Source organism: Schistocerca cancellata, chromosome 4, assembly GCF_023864275.1.
Source record: "Schistocerca cancellata isolate TAMUIC-IGC-003103 chromosome 4, iqSchCanc2.1, whole genome shotgun sequence".
Classification (NCBI taxonomy): Eukaryota; Metazoa; Arthropoda; class Insecta; order Orthoptera; family Acrididae; genus Schistocerca; species Schistocerca cancellata.
The window spans coordinates 361815429-361835434 of NC_064629.1; the positions used below are offsets into that span (position 1 = coordinate 361815429).

A 20006-nucleotide genomic window follows, 5' to 3' on the forward strand; every position below is an offset into this window, starting at 1 on the left:
CTTTCCCCTTTACAGAATGTAACAAACAAAGAACGACAGCTTTTAAATTACACGGGTGAACGTCGGCCTACACAGCAGCCACCACGGCAACTCCGCTGGAGTGCGCCGCACTCGGCCGCATTACATGAACAGCGGCAGACATTCCGAGACGTCGGCACCTTTATTGGATTCAAAGGACAGAAACCATCAACACAAGGAAAGGGTCGTCAATTAAAAAGTTTAACTATGCAACATGGCATTTCGCATCATGTAGAGCCCGCTTTACCTCAAAGGGTTTCGTTCGTTAACAATGAATTACAGTTTAGAATACTCTATTCTTGAAACTATGGCTACAGCACTCGAAATGTCGTATGGAGCAAGTAAAAAAGATCTTGTGAATGAAAGTGGTTTTTACTGTTCGAGCAGTGATGAGTTCTAGAATTTATTCTGAGACTTTTTGGTCTATCGCTTATGGCAATGAAAAATATCAAGGTGCACCATGGTTTACTGTCTACATTCAAATGCATGTTCCCATAAAACTGGATGAGTAAATCACCTCACAGATAGTGAGGCGAAAGAAGCGTTGTATCATTGTAAGAGGTACAGAGGCGAGCGAGTGTGCTGGGGCTTACCCCAGTTCACTACTACCAGCCACACATCATAACGCGCCTGTGCTCAACATACAAAGGACTGGACCATAATTCACGAGTGAAATTAAACGTTAAATTAACTTTTCCAAACTTCGTCAGTATACGCTTAAAAGTTTCAGATTGATCAAATTAATAGGCTAGGCAAAATATACGACCTTAATAAAAAATAACTAAGCTGAAAAATAAAACCACAAAGCTAACAACTGTTCAGAATACGCAAATGTATGTCAGAATTAAAAGTTGCAAGTTTCAACTAGACCAGAGCAATATTTTGGTTAAAACGGAAGCCGCTAAATACTAGACTCAGAAAGCTGAAAATTGGTAGGTTGTCTTAGTTTCATGTAAGAACATGAAACATGTGACACCAATAAGCTACCTTTATTAGTTTTTAAGTATTTTACTAGTAACCAAATTTGGAACGTCCTTATTCATGGTAAATTAAGTATCATATTATGTATTTGTAATAGAAAGTTCTGATTACAGCACTCGATTACATTCATACAATAACACAGCCGTACCAAGTTTCAAGACTGGGTTGAAAATAACAATGGTTACAAGGAATCTTAAAGAGACAGTTCAGAGATCATGTTCTACTGTCGGTTCCGTTCCGAAAATTTATAGCTAGAAAAGATTAAATGCAGTCGAGCTAAGACTTTTTCCGTAAATGAAACAAACTTAACTCTGTTTACATAAAAATTAAGAAGATTGTAAATTGTTAAACGACAGAGCTATTATTTAATACGTGTCCGAGAAAGGGGCCTTTTAGATACTGTTACCTGTGCCTAGGGCCGTTGATAGCAGATATTCCATTTGGCGGTTCGCTGCGTTCCTACTGTATGTAAATATAGCCAGAGAGGCAGTGGAGGAGACACTTCGCACCGAGATATCAAATTACTCGCGCCAGCCAAACGGCTGGTGCGCTTTGTGTCTCGGATGACGTCAGAATTGGGCAGATTTGCATGCGTTTTGGTAAAAGTATGAAGTGAACTCGCGAGGGCCGTACATCGTCGTGGATCGCTTAGATTTCACGGAAGTAACAGTTTGTGTACAGCCTGTAATGTTGACAAAACAACGCGTCAAGTGGCGAGATTATTTTCCACTTTTAAGGCCTCGACGATCACCAGTGGTGTACGGCCAGTGTAGGAGATCGCTCCCCACACCATGATGCCGGGTGTTGGCCCTGTGTGCCTCGGTCGTATGCAGTCCTGATTGTGGCGCTCACCTGCACGGCGCCAAACACGCATACGACCATCATTGGCACCAAGGCAGAAGCGACTCTCATCGCTGAAGACGACACGTCTCCATTTGTCCCTCCATTCACGCCTGTCGCGACACCACTGGAGGCGGGCCGCACGATGTTGGGGCGTGAGCGGAAGACGGCCTAACGGTGTGCGGGACCGTAGCCCAGCTTCATGGAGACGGTTGCGAATGGTCCTCGCCGATACCCCAGGAGCAACAGTGTCCCTAATTTGCTCGGAAGCGGCGGTGCGGTCCCCTACGGCACTGCGTAGGATCCTACGGTCTTGGCGTGCATCCGTGCGTCGCTGCGGTCCGGTCCCAGGTCGACGGGCACGTGCACCTTCCGCCGACCACTGGCGACAACATCGAAGTACTGTGGAGACCTCACACCCCACGTGTTGAGCAATTCGGCGGTACGTCCACCCGGCCTCCCGCATGCCCACTATACGCCCTCGCTCAAAGTCCGTCAACTGCACATACGGTTCACGTCCACGCTGTCGCGGCATGCTACCAGTGTTAAAGACTGCGATGGAGCTCCGTATGCCACGGCAAACTGGCTGACACTGACGGCGGCGGTGCACAAATGCTGCGCAGCTAGCGCCATTCGACGGCCAACACCGCGGTTCCTGGTGTGTCCGCTGTGCCGTGCGTGTGATCATTGCTTGTACAGCCCTCTTGCAGTGTCCGGAGCAAGTATGGTGGGTCTGACACACCGGTGTCAATGTGTTCTTTTTTCCATTTCCAGGAGTGTATATCAATCAGTTAAAACTCAAAACTTTTATTTATAGTCATCGTTCCTCAAAAAAAAAAAAAAAAAAAAAAAAATGGCTCTGAGCACTATGGGACTTAACATCTGAGGTCATCAGTCACCTAGAACTTAGAACTACTTAAACCTAACTAGCCTAAGGACATCACACACATCCATGCCCGAGGCAGGATTCGAACCTGCGACCGTAGCAGGCGCGTGGTTCCGCACTGAAGCGCCTAGAACCGCACGGCCACCGCGGCCAGCCATCGTTCCTCATCCCGCTGAGTAAATAGCAAGTAGGAACATTTTCTTTAAATGAGCAAAAAGAGTGAAGTGGACTTGTAGACTGGGAATTATGGTCGGTATGTTCTCCATCGCTTTCTGGCTGACCGCAAAAATTATTTTCACGTTCTTGAAGACAGCGAAGGTAGGTGGAAAGCACGCTCAGACAATATAAGTCTTGTCATAACGACATAGGGAAGTAACGGCTATTTGACTGATAGCCAACGAGCGAGGTGGCGCAGTGGTTAGACACTGGACTCGCATTCGGGAGGACGACGGTTCAATCCCGGGTCCCGCCATCCTGATTTAGGTTTTCCGTGATTTCCCTAAATCACTCCAGGCAAATGCCGGGATGGTTCCTCTGAAAGGGCACGGCCGACTTCCTTCCCCATCCTTCCCTAATCCTATGAGACCGATGACCACGCTGTCTGGTCTCCTTCCCCCAACAACCAACCAACCAACTGATAGCCGCCGCGCGGGATTAGCCGAGCCGGCACGGTAACTCAGCGTGTTCGGTCAGAGGGTTAGTAGCCGTCTGTAATAAAATAACTGAGTTAATGGATCAACGACGAACTGAAACGGGTGTCTTGCGACGTCCGCCACGAGCAGCTACAACGAACGAAAACGAACAAAATGACAGTAAAAAAAAAAAAAAAAAGTGGTCTAAGGCGCTGCAGTCATGGGCTGTGCGGCTGGTCCCGGCGGAGGTTCGAGTCCTCCCTCGGGCATGGGTGTGTGTGTTTGTCCTTAGGATAATTTAGTTTAAGTAGTTTGTAAGCTTAGGGAGTGATGACCTTAGCAGTTAAGTCCCATAAGATTTCACACACATTTGAACTGATAGCCGCCGTGGCACGGTAGGAAGAAGGTAAGACATACGACCTCTTGTAGGACCCTGCCTACTAACTGACTGTGTAGCTCAAACTAACCTTCGGGCTGATGACAGCTTTACCTATTTATGCCATAAAGAAGTTGCTCTTAGTCAAGTTCTTCTATTTAACTGAAGACCATCTTCACAGTGTTTCTTAAAACTATCTTTATTCGTTGTAGTGTAACTGATATTAGCACTTCAATATTACAATATTCCATAATTAAAGGTCATTCAGTTGTATAGCAGTCAAAGACAATATACATCTTTGAATATTTTCAACATCTCATAGACGTCTCTGCGTGGAATCTGTGACATATGATGAATCTAGTGTAGAAAAAAGACTCAAATTCCAGTTCAACATCTTACTTTCGATATTGCATGTCTTTCGTAAATCACGTTATGAAAATACCGGCGTATCTTATACACATCTTCCTCATCTCACAAATTTAACTAAATATTTGATTTCTAATAGCCAAGAAAAAAAATCTTCTTATTTGAAGGTGAACAACTTTGAGTGACAAGTTTTCAATAAGACTCTCCCTAGTGCAAAGGTGGTTGGTGTGTACACTGTACATGCCATATAACATGCACACGCTACGTCAAACTGTTTGACCTGGCGTGTTGTGTGATACACGTAAAGTACGCACCTGCTGCCAAGCAGTAGGCGTTGGCAATTATTACAGCAATCATTTCGGCTAATAAACACGTACCGGTCACATAATTGTCTCATTAAATGCAGTTTCACATGCTATTTCTGTCTGAGGACTTGTTTCAAGAACTTTACGAAAACGTTGAGAGTCCATTCATACCATTCATACCTACTCAGAATCGTACTGCAGACAGTTCATCTTACCTGTGTGAAGCATTCACTGTCAGTAGGAGTTCATTACGATTAAGAGTTTGTTTGTCTCGCAAAAGCAAGCTGCAGACGATATTCAGTTCATGATTTTTCTGCTGTCAGGTGGAGCAACTCGTCTTTGTTAAATATCCATGCCGCGCGGGATTAGCCGAGCGGTCTAGGGCGCTACAGTCATGGATTGTACGGCTGGTCCCGGCGGAGGTTCGAGTCCTCCCTGTGTGTGCATGGGTGTGTGTGTTTGCCCTTAGGATAATTTAGGTTAAGTAGCTGATGACTTTAGAAGTTAAGCCCCATAAGATTTCACACACATTTGAACATTATTAAATATCCATGTTTAGTATTATACGCGCAGTCCAGCAAGGCTCTCTGCGAGGTGGAAGGAATCGGATAACGTTGTCCTACACTGACCAGTTTCCGCTCTCTATCAGCATTATCTAGGCAGAAAACATGTATTTAACTAATCTAACACGTCTATGAATCAGATGACTTCAGTTATTCGTAACAATTCCACAATTATCAACTCTGTGTGTCACTTCTCGTTTCGTAGACACACATTTTTTCTGCTGCCTGAAGTTGACAGCGATAAGAAATCAATTAATTCAAATCGGTGTCATTTATTTATGATACTCTGCAACTTCCATCAGCCGCCTCGCCAAGAGTCTTGCTCGGTTAGTGTGTGTGTGTGTGTGTGTTAGTGTGTAGGTATGCAGTACAAAGTAGCAGTATATCGAATGGCTATAATTAAAGTCTCGCTGCTCTAGGAGGTCCCCGTCCGCCGCTCGTGGTCTCGCGGTAGCGTTCTCGCTTCCCGAGCACGGGGTCCCGGGTTCGATTCCCGGCGGGGTCAGGGATTTTCACCTGCCTCGAGATGACTGGGTGTTTGTGTTGTCCTCATCATTTCATCATCATCCAGGAAAGTGGCGAAATTGGACTGAGCAAAGATTGGGTAATTGTACGGGCGCTGATAACCACGCAGTTGAGCGCCCCACAAACCAAAACATCATCATCATCACACACATCTAGGAGGTCCAGTGTGGGCTGTAAGTATCGTATGGCAGCGAAACTTGATGGATATTCTAATGCGTTGATGCGGAACCGATCTGCGATGGAAAAAATTAGTTCCAAATTTGGCCATTAGGTGCAAATGTGGCGCTGTAGAGCATCTCGTCTTCTCTGGTGCTCATACTGAACAAACGGTGTAAGCGGCGTTTAGAAATAAAATCAACATTACGCCTGCCTCACCTGTTTGACCATATCTGTCCAATTCTCGTTGCTAACTCATTACATATGGAAACAATTCTATAAGTCTTTCTTGCCTTCACAGCGCCAGATTTGCACCTGGTAGCGAAAATTGGAATTAATTTTTCTCCGCGTATACCGGTTCCGTTGTAATGCATCAGAATATCTACCATGTTGCGCTACCATACTATAATTACAGCTCAAACTGGACCTCTACGAGTAACTGCACTTTAATTATAACTACCCAGAACTACAGCACACGCCAGACAACGGCACCATTTTGCTGACAGTGAGGCTTGAGTGCGCACGTGGCCCGTTTTGTGTTTCTTTATTAAATGGTTCAAATGGCTCTGAGCACTATGGGACTTAACATCTGTGGTCATCAGTCCCCTAGAACTTAGAACTACTTAAACCTAACTAACCTAAGGACATCACACACATCCATGCCCGAGGCAGGATTCGAACCTGCGACCGTAGCGGTTTCTTTATTACTGCACTTACGATGACAGCTGTTTCTTGTCATTGCTGTAGTTGTTTATAGTTGATATAAGGGACATATTGATAATAATACACGAATAATCAAGAGTTATACAGTTCAACGTAAGTTAATGCGTGGAACAATGTGAGAGGCAAGCCGAAGTCCGCTGGTGTAACGTACCACAATGTTTCCAGAGAAGTTGAAGCATGTGGTCGTAAACAGAGACAGAGGATAAAATGCGGCGCAGCAAAATATTCTCTTCTTCCTTCTACACAGAACGTTTCAGTCATCATACTTTTTCGCTGTTCAATACTATAATAACGGTTCAGCCATTCTGTAGTAGGTGTCCCTTGGTTTACCTTGGCCAACCAATGGTAAACCTAGGATGCAATCTAGCGTAATAGTCTGGTGGTTTAAGCCCTCCACTCGCACTCCCAAAAAATGAGACCTAAACCCTCATCAGACCATCCAGATTTACACCATCCTTGTTTCCATAAACCGACTTAGCAGTTAGGTAAGTGCTGGGGTTATTTATTTGAAACGGACAAAAGTTTTCCTCGTCCTGTCTCTAATGACCGCGTCATCGCTAAACCATTCTGCCGCATTCCCACTAGCGAGAGGAACGCTCTCGTGAAACACGACCAAGAGTCGTGGGTCTGCCTGATGACGCTGGCAAGCGAGGGAGCTCACGTTGCAAAAGAAAATGTGTCGTTTTAGATCGTGCGTTTGCTTCTACCGACGCAAGACGGCAACAGGTTGTACAAAGGAGACTTGTGTAATCAATCTGCAAAACAGTGAAGCTATGTAGCGTCTGGAATGCATTGTTACTGACAATGATGCGGGAATCAGAGAATATAGGGATCAATGTCAGAATGGTAGCAGCTGAGAGAATGTCTGATGCGCTCAAAATTCCTTGATTTGGACCGAAAGAAGCGTTTTCAAAGCAGTCAGCAAAACCAACCAGTGGAACAAAGCTCATTTGGAGTGTTTTCTTGAGTAAATATTTCCTTAAAAACTCATAAGTGGAATTAATTACTGCTAATGAAAACAAAATAATAGTTCAATTTTTAATGAGTAAAGCTGCACAAACAAAAAATTGCCTATTACTCTGTCTAAGTGTGTGAATTTTTGATGTGTTTTGTGGATAGTTCCACGAGTCTCAAAAAAATGGTTCAAATGGCTCTGAGCACTATGGGACTCAACTGCTGAGGTCATTAGTCCCCTAGAACTTAGAACTAGTTAAACCTAACTAACCTAAGGACATCACAAACATCCATGCCCGAGGCAGGATTCGAACCTGCGACCGTAGCGGTCTTGCGGTTCCAGACTGCAGCGCCTTTAACCGCACAGCCACTTCGGCCGGCCCACGAGTCTCAGGTTTACATTTATTGATTGTATTTTTGGAGCATAAAACAGTAATTCCAAACTTTTGAAAGACTCTTCCGTGGCTAAATACCGTAAAGTCGTCTACGAGTACAAATTTCTAACCTAACCTAACCTAACCTATGTATTTCCTAATTCCTTCTATCGTCTTTTTCTTGCGTGTTTATTTCGATTCTGGTAACAGTTTCATCCTTCATGGTGCAGCTGTACTACTCACACGCGAATTCTCTTTCATGGTGGGATTTCAGAGCGCTACTGAATCAAGTTTTCGTTGACACTGCAGTCCGCGACCCACGGCTCGTGGGTTCATTGAAGCATCTGTTCCCATGCCTCTCCACTAGGATGTTCTTTTTAACAAGTTAACGACCCACAATTCTGACACTGCTGGTCGTCTCTTTGTAGTAATCCGACTAAACTCAGAGCAGTTCGGAGATTCACTTACAGGACTGGAGACATACAACGCTAAATGCGTGCGTTTAACCAGCAAATGGCTCCTTACATAGTTCTTGGAAATGTCAGCAAAGAAAGAATCTCAGGATAAATGTACTAAGGTATAACAAACGCACTGCTGGCCACTAAAATTATAACATCATGAAGACGGCATGCAACAAACGTCAACTTCGAATACAGTGTTCAGCATGCCTGGATATGCAAATGATTAGCATTTCAGCGCAACCTCTCAAAGTACGTAAATTTGACACCATTACGTAGCAGGTTTCTCATTCAGAAACCACATTATAATGTTGTTTGTGAGAAAATCGTGGTATGCATCGTGTAAGATGGAGAAACGTTTACCGTACATGTGTCGGGATTCGGCAGAGGCAGGATCGTGGTAAATAGCGATTTCGGTTTATCATTCCACATTACTGCTGTTCGCGTTGGTCAGGACTCCACGATTAACATGCGAACATGGAACCTTTGAGTTCAGGAGGGCAATCCTCAACGTAATGCAGTACCTTCACTGCCGCACGCAAATAGCGCCCGAGAGGATAGAAATATGATCCGCTCGGTCGTGCAGGATTGTACAGCCACGTCATATAATTTGGGCTTTGGCTTGTTTCCAGCATGACAAGTATCCATACGGACGAGCCTTGGTTTTGCGTAGAGCATTACGATGGACGTATCCATGTGTGAAGGCTCCGAGTATAGCGAACGTTGCCATATTGCATTCGTCATTGTTGTACGGGTCCTGCAGCTGGCTTGATGGTATAGGGCGCCACTGGGTACATAAGACGAACAACTCTGGTTCGTGTAGCTGGTAATTTGGACAGCAGGAGTTACATTTCTTACGTGTTAAGGCCGTTGGCTGCGCCCTGTCAGAGAAGTCTCCGTGATGTTATGTCTCAAGATATCGCAAGATGGCATGTTGCCCGTACTGCCCTACCGACAGCAGCAATTCCCATTTGTCATTGACATAGTGTGACAGTAATCTTCGATTACTGTCGATTGGGATCTGTCTTACGACCACGGTTCTTACGCTGTCTTAGATCATTCCGAGTGATACACCATTCCTTGTAGACGCTTTAAACTATCCACGTTGATACACCAACAACTCAACCAACTTCATTCACAGCTTGATTATGGACACTTCCAAACACTGTAGTTGGTTTTTACCATTCCGTCACGTCCCGACGTCGAACTATTCTACGGCCCTGTCTCCGCACAACCGACCGGTTCATACACAGAACTTTACCGCAGTGATTTATGGTGGAGAGTGTTGTATTCACCATACAAGTTTGGCCCCCTACCTAAAGGTGGAAGGAAGCGACACTACAACTATAGAAAGTAGTTGCTGTATTGAGGTAGCATGCTAGAACGCAGCAACTGTCTTGGCACGAGACAAAATCGGACTACAGCAAAAATAATGTTGGCAAAAAAATTTACAACTAACAATCGTTTATTAAAAAGTGTATAACAAGTACTCAGCTTTAATTTGATGCTGATGAGATGGTGTGGGAGCGATGGTAAAGTTCTAAACACTGGTCTAAATATAGCTCGGTGAACGAAGAATAACTAACCTAATAATAGTTCCAGTCTGGCTCCGTTGTCTGTGACAGTATACACGGTGGTCAGAAACACTCTATAAAGCTCTTAAGGGCAGGTTGTGCTGAGAAATAGTTGCTCAGGAGAAAATTCGATATGTTGCGCCGTTTCCGAGTTGATCAGCATTGAATTTGGCCAATCAGGCTGTCGAACGCGCAAATCCAAGCGGCACGCCAGCGACGGTGTCGACAAACGTGGACTTCATTTGGTTTCTTCAAATTGAAAAAAAGAGCGATACACAAATTGGACATTGGACAGTAGTAATGATCGGAACCGAGCCAAAGGCTGAGTAGTCTAGTGCGCTATCATCTACACGATAAGAACAACTGACATTAATTGTATCTGGCGGGCCGCTTGAGTTTGCGCCCGCAACGGCCTGACTGGCTAACTTCAATGCTAATTAAATCTGAACTGGCGCAACCTATCGAATTTTTTTTTTTTTTTTGGACAGCTAGTTCTCAGGATAACCTATCCTGAAAGCCCCTTATAAGCCTTCCACACTGTTTCTGACCACGCTGTATAAGTCCAGACTCTATCAATAACGCACATGGCGACGCTTGGCATATACTGCGACAGGGTGCGATGGCTGCAGCAACTGAGGGGAACAGCGACAACTGGTAACTGGTCGGATGAAACTGTGCGTCCGGTTTTATCCGCTGTTGGCGCATGAAGGTTTGCGAAGTATTTATCTGGTGACAGGTCGAAGCAGGATATAGTCCCTACTTTAAGCACACTCTGTGGTGTCAGAGTATATGGTCCCTGTTATTAGCGCCATCTATGTGACACTTGGTTGTTGCTATGTGGCGCTACACTGTAAATTGGCCCAACACGTGTCGCTCTCTGTTTGCAGAGTGCTCCAGAAATGTTGCGACGAACTTAGAGTGGTTGTAGAGGGTGTCTTTGAGGAACAAATTGATTATGGGAACCAATACCCAAAAACGTCATCCAACGATGCTGCAGAGCGTCGAATTTATAGGCGCTGGCGCCTGCTACCGGGTCACTCCTTTCGCTAAAAACGTGACTTTGTACGCTAATGGAATGTAGGCAGAAGGTCTCCAAATGTTGCTTGTTAATTAGTGATCGTGACAGATTCCCACGATCGCCAGTGGAGAAGATGAAGCTGTCTGCTGTGTACAAAGGTCTTGTCTCCTATGAATACGATGGTCTGTTGCCTTGATGGATGACGGTTTAGACACAGGTTTCTATTTGCAGTTGATTTTTCTCCTCTATACCGAAAAGCATTGTAGATTTTACAGGGCTCCAGGAGAAAAATAAAGTGCAGATGGAAACCTGTGTCGAAAACGGTCATTCATCGAGGAAAAGGAGTGTCGTATTCACAGCAGACAAGGTCTGTCTACTCAGCAGCTAGATTCATCTTCTCCACTGGCCATTGTGACAAACAGTCGCCATCACTGAATAACAAACAGAGCTGCGAGACGTTCCACGTATGGTCTGTCAGCGCGCGAAGTCACGTTTGCTGCCGAAGGAGTGGCCTAGTCTCAGGCGTCAGCGCCTGTAACTACGATGTTCTGTAGCGTCGTTGCATGAATTTTTTGGACACGGGTTCCTGTCCTCGATTTGTTCCTCATGACACGCTCTACAGCCAATCTAAGTGTGTCGCAACAGTTCTGGGACACCCTGCGCACTGTATCTGATGGAGGACACAGCTGAAGTTCATGTAACCATCATAGCATATAGAGCGCTCGAAAGCTATCAGTTCGCTCTTTTAAGGGGATGACTAATGCTTTTGTTACATTATCATTCAGTAACTGGAGGTATCATATGCTGACGAAAAATGTTTCAAATAGTTCTAAGCACTATGGGACTTAACATCTGAAGTCATAAGTCACCTAGACTTAGAATTACACTACTGACCATTAAAATTGCTACACCAAGAAGAAATGCAGATGATAAACGGGTATTCATTGGACAAATATATTATACTAGAAATGACATGTGATTACATTTTCACGCAATTTGGGTGCATAGATCCTGAGAAGTCAGTACCCAGAACAGCCACCTCTGGCTGTAATAACGGCCTTGATACGCCTGGGCGTTGAGTCAAACAGAGCTTGGATGGCGTGTACAGGTACAGCTGACCATGCAGCTTCAACACGATACCACAGCTCATCAAGAGTAGTGACTGGCGTATTGTGACGAGCCAGTTGCTCGGCCACCATTCACCAGACGTTTTCAATTGGTGAGAGATCTCGAGAATGTGCTGTCCGGGGCAGCAGTCGAACATTTTCTGTATCCAGAAAGGCCCGTACAGGACCTGCAACATGCAGTCGTGCATTATCCTGCTGAAATGTAGGGTTTCACAGGGAACGAATGAAGGGTAGAACCACGGGTCCTAACACATCTGACATGTAACGTCCATTGTTCAAAGTGCCGTCAATGCGAACAAGAGGTGACCGAGACGTGTAACCAATGGCACCCCTTACCACCACGCCGGGTGATACGCCAGTATGGTGATGTCGAATACACGTTTCCAATGTGCGTTCATCGCGATGTCGCCAAACACGGATGCGACCATCATGATGCTGTAAACAGAACCTGGATTCATCCGAAAAAATGACGTTTTGCCATTCGTGCACCCAGGTTCGTCACTGAGTACACCATCGAGGGCGCTCCAGTCTGTGATGCAGCGTCAAGGGTAACCGCAGCCATGGTCACCGAGCTGATAGTCCATGCTGCTGCAAACGTCGTCGAACTGTTCGTGCAGATGGTTGTTGTCTTGCAAACGTCCCCATCTGTTGACTCAGGGATCGAGACGTGGCTGCACGATCCGTTACAGCCATGCGGATAAGATGCCTGTCATCTCGACTGCTAGTGATACGAGGCCGTTGGGATCCAGCACGGCGATCCGTATTACCCTCCTGAACCCACCGATTCGATATACTGCTAAGTCATTGGATCTCGACCAACGCGAGCAGCAATGTCGTGATACGATAAACCGCAATCGCGATAGGCTACAATCCGACCTTTATCAAAGTCGGAAACGTGATGGTACGGATTCCTCCTCCTTACACGAGGCATCACAACAACGTTTCACCAGGCAACGCAGGTCAACTGCTGTTTGTGTATGAGAAATCGGTTGGAAACTTTCCTCATGTCAGCACGTTGCAGGTGTCGCCACCGGCGCCAACCGTGTGTGAATGCTCTGAAAAGCATATCACAGCATCTTCTTCCTGTCCGTTAAATTTCGCGTCTGTAGTACGTCATCTTCGTGGCGTAGCAATTTTAATGGCCAGTAGCGTATTTAAATCTAACTAACATAAGGACAGCACACACATCCATGCCCGAGTCAGGATTGGCACCTGCGACCGTAGCAGCAGCACTGTTCCGGACTGAAGCGCCTAGAGCCGCTCGGCCGCAGTGGCCGGGCATGCTGATGAGATGCATAAATTATAAAGCAACATAATATAAAGAAGAAATAAAATTAACATTGGGACGAGGTGAGGGGTATTAAAGAGAGGGGGTGGGGGATGCAAATCTGCTTTTAGTCGTGGTATCTGTTGTATGTTTTGCCGGCCGCGGTGGTCTAGCGGTTCTGGCGCTGCAGTCCGGAACCGCGGGACTGCTACGGTCGCAGGTTCGAATCCTGCCTCGGGCATGGGTGTGTGTGTGTGTGCTGTCCTTAGGTTAGTTAGGTTTAAGCAGTTCTAAGTTCTAGGGGACTTATGACCTAAGATGTTGAGTCCCATAGTGCTCAGAGCCATTTGTTGTATGTTTTGATAATGGATTACTTGCCGAAACGGTCAGTAACAGCAGCCACCTATGGATTAATGTACCTTTCAGACATTGCTCTGTGTGAACTGGACAGATCACAGACTCGAGGCGCTGAGCGACATTCCTTTAAGCTGGTCTGCTCGATACGTGAAGCACAGGTGGGATCGTGTAGCAGGAGAAGACGGAGAAGGAAGCGCGATTCAAGTGCAAGGTCGTCCGGCCGGCGCTGGGGGCATTGGTGGTTCTGGCAGAGGCCGCGCGTGCACCGGCCAGCCTTGCGCGACTCGAGGTGCCCCGGTTCACTTTCTCCGGCGGCAAGGATAAGCGCTCGGCTGCCGGCTGCCCGTGATAAGCCCTCAGTGTGCACCGCAGCCCCGCGCCGCCCGCGCCCGCCGGATCTCAGGTAAGCACGTGGCTGCTCGCCAGCGTCTGCCGCTTCATGCGCCGCACAGCGTGCCCAAAATAAAATCGTACCGCGGAAATTTAATTTTCGCTGTTCGATTTACTTGTCACACCTAAAGCGATTTTGATAGCCCCATCGAATACCGTCTTTTGGAGCAACTATTGTATTACGCGAATGGCGTCAATGAATCAGCCCTTTCGATTTCTTCATCACGATGAGAGATTGTCTGTGCGATTCCCTGACGAATGCCAGTGATCTCGTAAGGAGGAGGAAGGTGTTCGAAGAAAAGTTTTTAAAAACTTTAGCCAATTTGAGAGGCGTGTTTTTACTGTTATTTTTTTATCCAATTTTGATAATAAATGTGCACAATCACAAGCTTGTATAATCTTACATCTCCATGGCTATCGACTGCTTCACCCAATGTGTGGTGAATGCCCATTATCGTTCTTTTGAGCGTTCGAAGAGGACTGCTAGCAAGTCAGCAACGATATCGTGGACTGACTTTAAGGAGCACAGTCACAGTCTGCAGAAGCAGCCAGTCCCCACTTGTGCAGTAGATGACCACATCGGCTTTGCCTGGTTCGAATCTGGTTCATGATCTCCCATTGATATCTGGGGAGATCGAATTCAAGTATCCACAGGAAAGGATATTAACTAGATGCTTGTTTACTTCTGCTGTAGAGCTACAGCTATCTCTTGGGCCACAATGTCTTGCAATATTTCTATTCTGCTATATGGCCTGAGCTGTTCCACTGTAGCGTATTACTTTCCTCTGTAGGGAACAGATTACTTGAAGGAAAATCGGCTGTACGGAATCGGCTGTATTAAAACAAGCAAAGGTATTACGAATCTTTTTTTAAGTGAAATGATAATATGTAAACAACATGCCGGCCACCTCCGTAGTTCAGTGATCAGGGTCTCTGACTACTTACTATGCGGAGGACGCAGATTTGATTGCTGGCACTGCCAGGGATTTTTCCACGGTGGCAGGACTGGAAGAAGGTTCAGTCAGGCTATTGATGCCAGCTGAGGAGCCACTTGAGTGAGAAATAGCAGGTTCAATTTCGCGAAAGCCGACAACGGCCGAGAGAGTGGTGTGAAGACCCCACTCCCCTCCATATGCCGTCTATACCGCATCCAATGACGCCATTGGCGGAGAGTGACAAGGTGGTCGGTCGGTCCCTATTGACCCACCAAGGCCAGAAAGCGGAGCTTTTGTTGTTTTGCTTAAGCCATAGAGCAATATCTCTCACAGAGTTTGTCTGGGTACAAGATAAATTCTTATGAATTAATTATTCCGTGTAGCCTCCTGAATGAAGTTGCATGATACTTCAGAAATGTTCGTTGTCCAGTCGAATGAAGTGTTACTGTTGTTGAAAACGAGGCTAACTTGCCACTCGTGATGGCGGCAGGTAGCCTCCATTGTTCAATGCCTCTTCGGGCCGGATATCGCTGACTTACTGAGCAGTAGATTTTCGACACACGGCTTGTCAATGTGCTACGTGCTCGCTGATTAATACGTCTGCTGGCGAGTGATCCTATCGGCAGATCAGCGATGAGCTTGTAAATGAGAGACTTTCAACACTCATTAGAAGTCCTGACGATTGTTATGTTCAACCTGACAAAGAAAGAGATGTGAAATATTTGAGTAATCTAAAAACAAAATATAGATTCTGACTATAATACAGAGTACGATCATAGGACGTTAATCACGGGGGAATAGCAGGCATAATTAGCCAAAACATTTGATAGGCAGTTGAAACGTCCCCTTTGAACAATTTTACATGTGAAACGTCCACTTAGAACAATTATACAAGCCTGTGCTTAACCTGACACACAATATTATTTAGCGCAACGCAATCTGACTTTCAATAACCCCTACAAAACAATGGCCCTGACTAACTTTAACCTATACCTTTTACAAATCACTTACCTCACAAAAATCTTCGCTACTCAAGCTACTGCAAAACAGCGAGCGCCACTACTGCCAGCTAAATAAAAGATTCAAACTACTGAAGGCACTAACTACTGATAGGGATAGTTAGCAAATGAAAGATATTAATAGAGAACAAACAATGTATTTACCTTAATATTCATAATTGACATTCAGTCTTACAGATTATCAAAACTCCGCCATCTCTCTCCCCACGTCCACCACTGCTGGCGGCTCACCTCCAACTGCCCAGCGCTATGCGCTGTTCGCATCCAGCTATAGCAGTTCATGACAACAATGGCAGACAACAATGCAAATTAGCCACATACTGCACACAGCACAGCCAGTGATTTTCATACAGAGTGCTATGTAACGTTGCCAATAAAAAACATAAACAGCAAACTTACATAAAGAAAACATAAACAGCCTACTTACATAGCCCCCATGCTCCCCACAAAAATTTTTACAAATGGTGTTGGGCACTGGCCAATACAGATTTGACAAAAATTTTTCACAATTACAGTAACAAAGATATAAAATGCACACACTTATTTATACAATGTTGGTCAACAGCTAAAATTTTCTCACAGTCCATAAAGACAGTCCAGATTGTTCATCATAATAGTAATTACAGTTTTTGTTTTTCACAAAGTCTCATTAGTAAAAGAAATTGCACATAGAAGTAGTGGATTTCCATGCAGTCTTGAAGAAGTAGTGTTGTCCTTCCAACGGAAAGACAGTGCTGACTCTTGAAATGCTGACAGGTAATGGGCCACAATGGAGCAAACCCACAGCAGAGTCATTCGAAGTTCTGACGAATATTGGTAGGTAGGTCATCACTGAGCAGACCCACTGCAGTCCTGGTAGAGAGTATGGTATTGATGGGCCACCAGAGATGCAGACCCACAGTAGTCCTTGTAGAGATTGTGGTATTGGTGGGCCACCAGAGGTGCAGACCCACTGTAGTCCTGGTAGAGATGGCCAGCAGCCATCTGTTGCGACTGTGCAGGTGCACAATCACCATTGAAGAGTCTTGCGGATAATAGAGCAAGTCCATAACCACCACTTGTGCACTCACAAAGTTTTTGGAATTGTCCTTAGAACCAGCAATGCTGTTATCCAGTCCCTTGCTGAATTATTAACACACGTGCAAACACTATCAGTCCCTATTTCTCACATATTGTCCATATACTATGACCAACAGAAATGTGTGCAGTGAAATGAATGCTTACAAGTTACTTAATTTGAGTAACTGGTGTCAATTACAATTATATAACATAAGAATACAATTACAAAGATACAAAATACATCATTAAAAACATAACAATACAGATAATATTTGTAGTAATAGGGGCTTTACAAAACAATAGAAATAAACATATACATCAGTGTTACAGGAATGATGACATGAGTACATACATAAAAGATCAGAATCACTTTTGAAACGTCAACTTCACACATGAGCATTAAAACAAAACAGAATAAATAATGTCTAAGCATCTTTACAAAGAAAATAACATATTATTAGAAAAAGTCTACAACATAGCTCTCATCAGCTAAACACATAAAGACAGGAAAAACACAAATACACAAGGGCACACAAACATATAGTGGGATAACACCAAAAGGAAAGGACAACACACAATTACATATTTGGAAAAAGCAGCAAAGAGGAAAGGACAGGGTTTGTTTTACTGCAGTATTTTGCTTGGAGATCTCCCTTCATTCCATAGATCGTTCGTCTTATTTCAACCTCTGCTTCCACCAAAAAAATCCTATCTAAGCATGCTTTCTGTATTTATATGTTCACACATTGCTTACCTCATCATTTATTTCCAAGAAAATCCTACCTATACCTCGTTCCTGTATTCTATTCATATTTCTTTCAAAATAATTATTTCTGATTGTACAATACTCATTGGGGCCCAAATCTCTCTTCGCAATGCATTCTTTACCTATTCTCCATAGTCAGTTTCTTATATAGTCTACCCCCTCTTAAGCTAACTTAAATCTACTGAGCTCAGATATATATACCAAGGGACGAGGCAATGCAGCATCACAAAACACAGTTAATATAAACAGCAATGAAAAAAAAACGCAGATTTGCGAAGCAAGCAGCATTAAGAAATTAGCAAAAGTCAAATTCAATACCACTATGCCTGGCAAACAGCAGCAACTTATACCTAGACATGACATAGCTCAAGCAGAAAAAATATTACAGTAAAAACAACAATGCAGACAAGGGAAATGCATATTCACATCTTAATGTCTATGTAATTAAAGTGGTGCACCATAACAACTGATTGTAAAAAAAATATTACCATGTACCTGAAAGGAAAATTAAGTGTTACTGTTACTAGTTACTTCTTATTGTTCTTTCCTTTCCAAGTGCTCCTTTTTTAAAGAATGTGGATTACAAAATTATCATTTAATAGATCTGTTGACAGAAAGAGTTCACATTAGCAAATGCATCTCATTTTATAAAAGCAATGCTGCAACACAGCTGGAAACCAGATATCAAATGAAATAAGCAATTACACAAACCAAAGCATAAAAATATCATTCAGTAGTCATGTGACATTTCATTTCATAAGTTAATTGCTCTCAACTCTCGTACAAAGACTCTTGTCATAATCAGGTGTGCAGATGTAAAAATATTCCTTGTCAATTCATAAGCATTTCAATAATTAGCACAAAGTGCGAGTAATCATATGTTTTTAAGTAACGAGGGTGTCGCATTAGCGATGAAAGGCACGCCCTAATGGCTTGTTCTCCAGGTGTTTGACACAGCTGTGTGCCCACAACGCATTACAAAAATCATATGTTTTCAAGTAGCGAGCGTGTCGCATTAGCGATGCCCTCTACAAAGAAATGTCATTAACAGAGGTATAGGCCTCTCTTTGTCCTTCTCTTCCACCTGTGCCTCTGGCACACCCTAATGGCTTTCTTTTCTACCTGAGCGTCTGAAAAGGCTTGTTCTCCAGGTGTCTGACACACCTGGGTGCCCACGTCACATTATGTGCAGGTGGTCACTTAACTTTCTTACGGAAATATTTACGACAGTAGTTTCCGCTACAGTGACAGTCTCATATAAAAACATTTCACAGGTCAAGAATTTTATTGACATAAACATACCTCAACAGCATAATACACATCGTCGTCGTAAAAATAACATCATAACACCTCAGTCAAATGTCAAAAACGTCGTAGCTTCCTCCAATGATTTCAAAACCTAAAGAAAATTCTCTGCTCATTTCGGTAGTGTCATCTACCTTAAACGTACTTTAAAAATTATGATCTCATACCAAAATACATCATTCAAAGCTCTCATAGTATCACAATGGTACCAAAAAAATATGAACAGTGCAAAAGGTACAGACAAAGTACAATTTCTTAAGTGTGAAGTAATCCAACTCTGTAATTGCGTAAACATGTGTCACTGACGTAGTAAAAGGATGTTTGTTTCTCTGTTAAATGATCAGATAGGTGTGTAATTTATGTGTTAGAGAAATATGGTACCGATGTGTTAAATTGTATAAGCAAATACCATATTAGCTAGGGCTCCTTGTGCTTGCCAAACACATGGTACACAAAGTAGGCGTGTACCCCCCTGAGGTTTATTGTAATTATATCCTCAGGTATAATAGCTTACAGCAATGGAATGAAATGTATCACAAAAAACTTTCTTTGTAATTCAAAAATCTCTAAAAATAAATGTTTTAAGTACAAAATTAATCACTCAAATACGTGTCCTGTAGCGCTAAATGTGCGTCTTGCTGTAAGATAATCTCTGGGAAGTGTCGTAGTTATTGTCCTCCGAAAGCTAAGTTCTGCAGAAGTCAATGTACTTACCTCATGATACACAAAAGTGAAATGCTTTGCGTATAGATAACTTAGTTATTACGCTTATTGCCGTGATGAGGAAAGTACTGTGCTGTAACGTATTGTTGTCCTACGGAAAAGGCTGTCTCCTTGTAGCAATAGCACAAAAGTCACCACTAAAACATGTCTCACTTTATAGAAGAATTCAGAAAAAACTGTGCAGATATAAAACAGATACACCGCAAAAGCAACATTGTAAATTGTCACTCATTAATAGCGTCGTGATAAAATCGTGTAGCTGTCACATAAACTAACCACTGTGTCATCTAGTATCTCACAAAAAGTACT

General features: G+C 43.9%; 1 protein-coding gene across 4 annotated transcripts in view; it reads left to right on the plus strand.

The window, feature by feature from the left end:
* Window positions 1–20006, plus strand: part of LOC126185141 (solute carrier family 41 member 2-like) — a 994709-nt gene that overhangs the window by 158396 nt on the left and 816307 nt on the right. The window contains exon 1 of one of the 4 annotated variants that reach the window (XM_049927984.1): window positions 13839–13903. The exons of 2 other annotated variants lie outside the window; for them this stretch is intronic. The gene's annotated coding sequence lies outside the window, so the exon portion shown is untranslated. Of the gene's footprint in view, window positions 1–13838; window positions 13904–20006 lie in introns of those variants that run through there. One more of the 4 variants, XM_049927979.1, reaches the window with a different exon arrangement.